Source organism: Lepidochelys olivacea (assembly GCF_965140295.1).
Source record: "Lepidochelys olivacea isolate rLepOli2 genome assembly, chromosome: 5".
Lineage (NCBI taxonomy): Eukaryota > Metazoa > Chordata > Testudines > Cheloniidae > Lepidochelys > Lepidochelys olivacea.
Window position 1 is genome coordinate 12,835,146 of NC_140415.1, and position 7,712 is coordinate 12,842,857.

Here is a 7,712-nt window from a genome sequence, read left to right on the forward strand (position 1 = left end):
TGCCCCCCGCCACTAGAACTTAACAAAATGCATGCAGCTTATTAAAGACAACAAACGGACTGAGGGTCCTGTTTCAAACTTCAGCCTTTCTTCAGATGTGAAGGAAAAGGTTGTTGGGTTGTTTTTTTTTAAATGGCAGGAAAATATATATTTTGTATATTTTATAAATATTTACTCTTCCTCTTAAAACCTGCTGAAAAAAGTTATTCCATCTTTTTTTTAAAAAGAAACCACCTTGGCCCCTCCCTCTCCCCCAAATATACTTACCTTCTGGCAGAGACGGTCAGCCCAAAAGGGAAAGGTTTTCAGAAAGCCGTGGGAGTGGAAAACAGGACACTGGAATGAGAACTGTATTGCAGCCTCAATTCTAGCAGTATATACGTTATATGACATTTGCTTATGATAAGAGGCTTCACAGACTACATTGCAGTAAAAATTGTGTTAGCTATATCATCAACCTCTCTCTCTCACACACACACATGCAGATAAGATCGATTATAGCTGGTTAAAAATTTTCTGTCCAACTGTTTTTCCAGTGGAAAATGGCTATTTGACTAAACAGAAATTTCTGCAAAAAACTGTTGGTTTTTTTTTTTTTGTCAAAAATGTTTTAATTTTTGTGGAAAAAAAATCACCTGGGAAAAGAATTGTTTTCAGCAACTGAAAACCAACATTTTTCAAATCTTGTCCAAAAAAAATTCATTTTTCTATGAAAACCCCCAAAATATTCTAAATTTTTTTTCCAAAAAAGAAATATTCCCAGCCAACTCTCATACATAGATGCGTTATGCAGAACGGTTCCTTCAGCAGGCTCACCCCGCACTTTATATACTGCGCTACAGTGGTCACTATTAAAGAGTCGCCATTCACCAACAATTACCACTGACACACCTGTTTGTTATTACTACATTTTGATACCATGGTAGCACATAAAGGCCTTGAATGAGGATGCAGATGCCAGCATGATGGCTGCTGTACTAACATGCATAAAGATGGCTATGCTATGGATGGCTTACAGTCAAAGGGTACGTCTACACTTGCAATCCTGAAATGCTACTGCTGCGCATGGAAATATACCCAATCTAGCTTTAATCTAGTTAGCTCAACCGCATGGGCATCACCATGGGCTAGCTGCATGAGTAGTTACCCAGGGTCCAGGCGGGCTTGCCCAGCCAGCCTGCAGATTCACAGCTCTGGTGCCCAAGGTGGCTCGGGTACATCTGCTCAAGCTGCAGTCACAGCCTGGGATTACAGTAAGGATGTACTCTAAAAGGCACAAACGGACGACGGGTTGGGGATAGGGAATAAAATACAAGCTAATGAACATGGTGGTGACAGGCCGTTTTGCTGCTGTTGGCTTTTGCTGCTTTGAACTGAGAGTAGCAGGGAGATAACAGCAGGACCCTAGGTATCTAATTACATGGCCTCCATAACCGTGGCATATGAACACCTCACGATCTTTTTTTAAAGCAAAGTTACAATGAACCATTAACATACAACATCGCCCACTACTTATTCAGGGTGAGGCTAATAGTCAAAGAGCTTGGTTAAAGATTCTGGCTTGCCAGCTTCTCCTCTGAGCATACCAAAAAATACATTTATCCTCACACACCCCTGTGTGGTAGGGCAGGGCTGGAATCCCTTTTCGACAGATGAGGAACGAAGGCATAGAGAGAATAAGTGATGTGTCCTAGGTCACACAAAATGGGTGGCAGAGAAGGGACTTGAAACCAGGTCTCCGAAGTGCTCAGCCAATGCCCTAACCACTCGGGGAGTTACCTGTAGTAAGGGAGAGAGAAAAGACAGGGCAACAAAAATGATTAGGGGACTGGAACACATGAGTTATGAGGAGAGGCTGAGGGAGCTGGGATTGTTTAGCCTGCAGAAGAGAAGAATGAGGGGGGATTTGATAGCTGCTTTCAACTACCTGAAAGGGGGTTCCAAAGAGGATGGCTCTAGACTGTTCTCAATGGTAGCAGATGACAGAACGAGGAGTAATGGTCTCAAGTTGCAGTGGGGGAGGTTTAGATTGGATATTAGGAAAAACTTTTTCACTAAGAGGGTGGTGAAACACTGGAATGCGTTACCTAGGGAGGTGGTAGAATCTCCTTCCTTAGAGGTTTTTAAGGTTTTAAAGCCCTGGCTGGGATGATTTAACTGGGAATTGGTCCTGCTTTGAGCAGGGGGTTGGACTAGATGACCTTCTGGGGTCCCTTCCAACCCTGATATTCTATGATTCTATGAATGAGGACAGCGATAGTCACAGCTGGTCACAGGACCAGCCATGACAGCTGGCCGGGTTTTGTAGGCACCACAACAGAGTGGAGTTTTAATGGGGGGCTGTGGAGGAGGAGGACGGAGTGGCTGTACAGATATTAATTGGGGAATTTTCCCCTTGCAAAATGGCAGCATAGAAGAAAGCAGGGAGTTGTTTGAAGAAGCCAGGTGAGGAATAAAGGCTGGGAATGTTGGCAGAGTCACGGGGGGGAAAGGGGTCAACATTGCAATATGTTACTCTTTCAGGCCTGATTTCCTGTGGTTGTTTCCTTATCTACATAGCAAGAACTAGCTGCAGGATCTGATGCTGCAGTGTGGAAACCATGGGGATATTTTGGCTTAATGGTGACCATCGCGCAGGATACATTGAATTCCAATTTGGGGATCAATCCTGCACCCATTGGAGGCAGTGGGAAAACTCCCTGACATCCACGGAAGTGGGAATAGGCCTTAAAAACTGCAGCAAGGAGTTCAGTCTTGAGGTCTCAACCTGACCACCCTCCTACCGTTCCCATAGTGCTAAATGGGACAAGGCCTTTATATGGAAAAGGCCTGGGACAACCTAATAAGACTGTGTCTAAAGTCCTATCCAAAACAGGTTAGAAATACCGGCCTCTGGTTTAGAAGCTCCTTTTGGTGAGCAATGGCTACCATCACTTTAAATGATTCACCACCCGAGGAGGCCGTTCCCAGTGATGGTGCAGATGGAGTCCTTGCCTTTTGGAGAAAGCAGGCGTCAGTGAGCTGCAGAACTGCCACAAGAGAAATTCAGTATTTTATTTTATTTTTTTAAAACCTTTTCAGTTGTCTGAACTGTTTTGAGGTACTCGTTCTTCATCTTCAGCTGATGTCATTTACCTTTCAGTGTTGCCCTGGTATTGCTGTGGATTCATTATCAAAGACGGTCAAATTAATAAGGACTCAGGAAATCTTGAGTTCAATACCAGGCTCTGCCACAGACTTCGTGTGTCACCCTGTGCAGGTCACTTCAATCTAGTCTGTGCCTTGGTTCCCCATCTGTAAAATGGGGCTAGTTCTTCCCTGTTTCGAGGCTAAAATCCATTGATGATTGTTAGATGGTCGGATACTATGGTGATAAGAGCCATGTAAGTAATTACATAGATACCCTTGATTTAATTAATGTGTTTCACAACAGCTTGAACTCCGTTTTGGGATGCATAGAATTTACTTTCAGTAACTCTGAAACCCTAATTCCTCCAAGCCCCACACTGCACCTTCCTCTTTGGTAATTACCCTCCATAACATTCACTTTGACTGACCGCAATAACCTACCGTTTGTAACTGCTGTGACTAGAATGGTGGTTATGTTGGGTTTCAGTATTAAGCAGTCAATTAAATCTAAAGTACAGTGCGTGTTTGCTAGACTCATGGGCCGGAGAGCAGATTAGATCTCCTTTACTTCTGCATCACTGCCCTCGCCCAGCAAACAAAATTCTAGGCAATCTGCCCACAGTGCATTCACTCTCATCACTGCATTACAGCAGAAGCCACAACAAAAGGCCCCTGCAGTGAGAGAGCTGCCCCCTGACCTCAAGATACCTACTGGATCTCATTTCCTTCCTCACCTGACTCTATAAAGGGATAGAAAGAATAAGGAAAGGAAGCCTGTCCATCAGGTGGGGAGAGAAGCGCACACACATTTTGGGAGTGGGACAGAGGAAGCAAAATAAATGCTTTTTCGCACCTCACTGGAGAATCCTCCCCCTGGCGTGGAGGTCCTGGTTCTGGGGACACACAGAAGGCAGACTAGAAGCTGCATGTATTTTGTTTCTGTGTAATATACTAGCTAGTAAGTACACAGTTCTCTGCTCTAAGCAGATTGCCAGATCTACTCAGATATGTGATTATGTAACCATCCAGTGACAATGCCATCGCAAGCCCGTCCTTTGGCTCAGATCGTTTTTGGAGCATAAGATCCAAGTTCTACTCCTAGGTGCACAATTTAAATGATGTCTAATATCCACACATTGCCGTGGCTTTGTCTCAACCGACAGTGGAAGACTCTGGATGCTGATGTCAGATGCACTGTGTAGTTTAATAGCAAAAAATAGGCAGTCTGTAGTTCAACAACATGCAGTTAATATTGTACTTGGCTTTGTTTATTGGGGGAGGGGGGGAGTTCTAATTAGAATACAAGCTGCATTTTGTTCCTATTAAAATAATAGTGTCAGAAATTTGAGATGGAAATTAGCCACTAGGGTCACATTATCCTTAACCCATCCTAGTACAGGATTGTTCCTTAACAGGACAAACTGGATCTTGAAAAATACTTCTTTGCTCTGACTGTGTCTTCCCCACTTACACGCCGATCCCTCGAGCTGTTCTGCAGGGGGAAAGGGCTCCACGGGTGTTAGTGTTAAATAAAATACATTTAAAGGGGGGAACATACATTTTCAGATTATTTCTAGGACATATAATACAGTAGTTACTACGGACTCTGTTTGTTGCAACAATCAACACGTACCACATGTACACTCCCACTGCCTCCCTCTTTCTTATACACACACATTTTACAATTGTTTGTTGGGTAGATGGGCAACATTAAATCATTCAGCTTGGCGAGTCACAAAATGTCCACGAATCTGTCCTCTCCTAAGACATGCAAAATATACAGAGTTGGGAGCAGTGTGAGATCAGGACCAGGTCTCAGGTCATAGAAGGCTCGATTCCTGGCTTTGCAATGGACTCCCTGCGCAAACTTGTGAAGTACATGGAGTTCTGCAGATAAAAACATTGTACATAAGTATTATGCTTCAGTTTTTCTCCTGCGCTGCATTATCACAGGTTACTGCTACTCTTAAATTAGCACTAGTAATCAAAGTACCAAAGGACATGAAGAGGAGAAATTCTTAAATTGCCTATACACCAATGCCTATACAGGCTGAGTAACAAACAAGAGGAATTGGAATTGCTCATTTATGAGCATAAATTCAATCTAATTGGTATTACTGAAACCTGGTGGGATGATTTGCACTATTGGAATGTTAAAAATCAACGGTTATAACCTAGTCGGGAAGGATCAAGTAGCATAAGCATAAGCTACTTTGGAGTGGCACTTTGTGTCAAAAATGGCATTACCGAATCACTGATAACTCAGAAGAAAATGATCTTGAATGCGTAAGGATAAATGTCCTAACAGATAAAACACAAGATGGGGTGTTAGTTGGGGTCTGCTATAGGCCACCAAATCACACTGAGAACAGGATGACCAATTTATTTGAGCATAAGCTTTCGTGAGCTACAGCTCACTTCATCGGATGCATAATTAAAGTTTAATTTATTTATGCATCCGATGAAGTGAGCTGTAGCTCACGAAAGCTCATGCTCAAATAAATTGGTTAGTCTCTAAGGTGCCACAAGTCCTCCTTTTCTTTTTGCGGATACAGACTAACACGTTTGCTACTCTGAAACCTGAGAACAGGATGGCCATCTTCTCATACACCTATCTATATGGCGTAGGAAAACCACCTGCATGAGCATGGGGAACTTCAGTCTGAGGGACAAATGTTGGAAGTCTCATGCTGTCAGTATTAAAACATCCTTGGAATTTCTAAACATTGCTGATGACAATCTCCTGCCACATACGCACACACAAAAGTTTCAGAGTAGCAGCTGTGTTAGTCTATCCGCAAAAAGAACAGGAGGACTTGTGGCACCTTAGAGACTAACCAATTTATTAGACCATGAGCTTTCGTGAGCTACAGCTCACTTCATCGGATGCTCAGGAAAGCTCATGCTCAAATAAATTGGTTGGTCTCTAAGGTGCCACAAGTCCTCCTGTTCTTTTTGCGGATACAGACTAACACGGCTGCTACCCTGAAACCTGTCGTTATGCAAGGCACTGAATTTAGCCGTATGGAGTGGAAATCTATCAACTTCATGAAAAAACACGTAGGCATGCATCCGATGAAGTGAGCTGTAGCTCACAAAAGCTTATGCTCAAATAAATTGGTTAGTCTCTAAAGGTGCCACAAGTACACAAAAAAGTTTTGCTGCCAACATGGGGAAATTCTTTGTTAGACCTTGTCCTGACATAGAAAGAAGAGCTGAATTACAACTTAATGGTAACTTAAGTTCAAGTGGTCATGACTGGGGGGGATATGATAGAGGTCTATAAAATCATGCCTGGTGCGGAGAAAGTAAATAAGGAAGTGCTATTTACTCCTTTTCATAACACAAGAACTAGGGGTCACCAAATGAAATTAATAGGCAGCAGGTTTAAAACAAACAAAAGGAAGCATCTTTTCACACTATGCACAGTCAACCTGTGGAACTCCTTGCCAGAGGATGTCATGAAGGCCAAGGCTATAGCAGGGTTCAAAAAAAGAAAAAGAACTAGATAAGTTTATGGAGGATAGGTCCATCAATGGCTATTAGCCAGGATGGGCAGGGATGGTGTCCCTAGCCTCTGTTTGCCAGAAGCTGGGAATGGGTGACAGGGGATGGATCACTTGATGATTACCTGTTCTGTTCATTCCCTCTGGGGCACCTGGCGTTGGCCACTGTCAGAAGATAGGATACTGGGCTAGATGGACCTTTGGTCTGACTCAGTATGGCCATTCTTATGTTATTATATCACATTTATAAACCTGCAAGCAGAATTTCAAGTCCAGATCAGTAATATATATATTTTGTGATTTAATAGGGCCAATTTCAAAAAGCTGAAAACAATTATGAGCCAAATCAGCTGGGAGGAAGAATTTAATCAGAAAAATGTGAATGATAATTGGCAATTATTTAAGAACACCTTAATAGATGACAAAACCCACAAATATTACAATTGAGGAACAAGGCTGTGCTGGTTAAAAAACTGACCTGATTTAGAGGGGAAGTGAAGGCAGTTATAAAAAATTTTAAAAAATAGATTAATGGAAGAAAGGGAAAGTTGATAAAGTATAAATCAGAAGTTAGGAATTGTATAATTGTATAATATTGATAAGGAAAGCAAAGGGACACAAGGAGAAATCTATGGCCACCAAAGTTAAGGACAATAAGGAATTTTTTTAAAAATATACTAACAACAAGAATCCTGACAAAGTATTGGTCCGTTACTCAATGGAAATGATAGAATTATCAATAATAAGGAAGAAGAGACAAAAGTGTTCACTATATATTTTTGTTCTGAAATTGATGGGAAAACAGCTGATATAGTCTCATCACATGGTGGTAACTCTCCTCCCATTCCACTAGTATCTCTGGAGGACGTTAAATAGAAGTTACTAATGTTAGATATTTTTAAATCAGCAGGTCCAGATAATTTGCATCCCAAATTTTTAAAAGAGCTGGCTGGACAGTTAGTATTTGACTTTCAATAAGTCTTGGAGTACTGGGGAAGCTCCAGAAGACTGGAAGAAAGCGAATGATGTGCCTAATTTTAAAAAGCGGTAAACGGGATAAGATCAGTCAGCCTGACA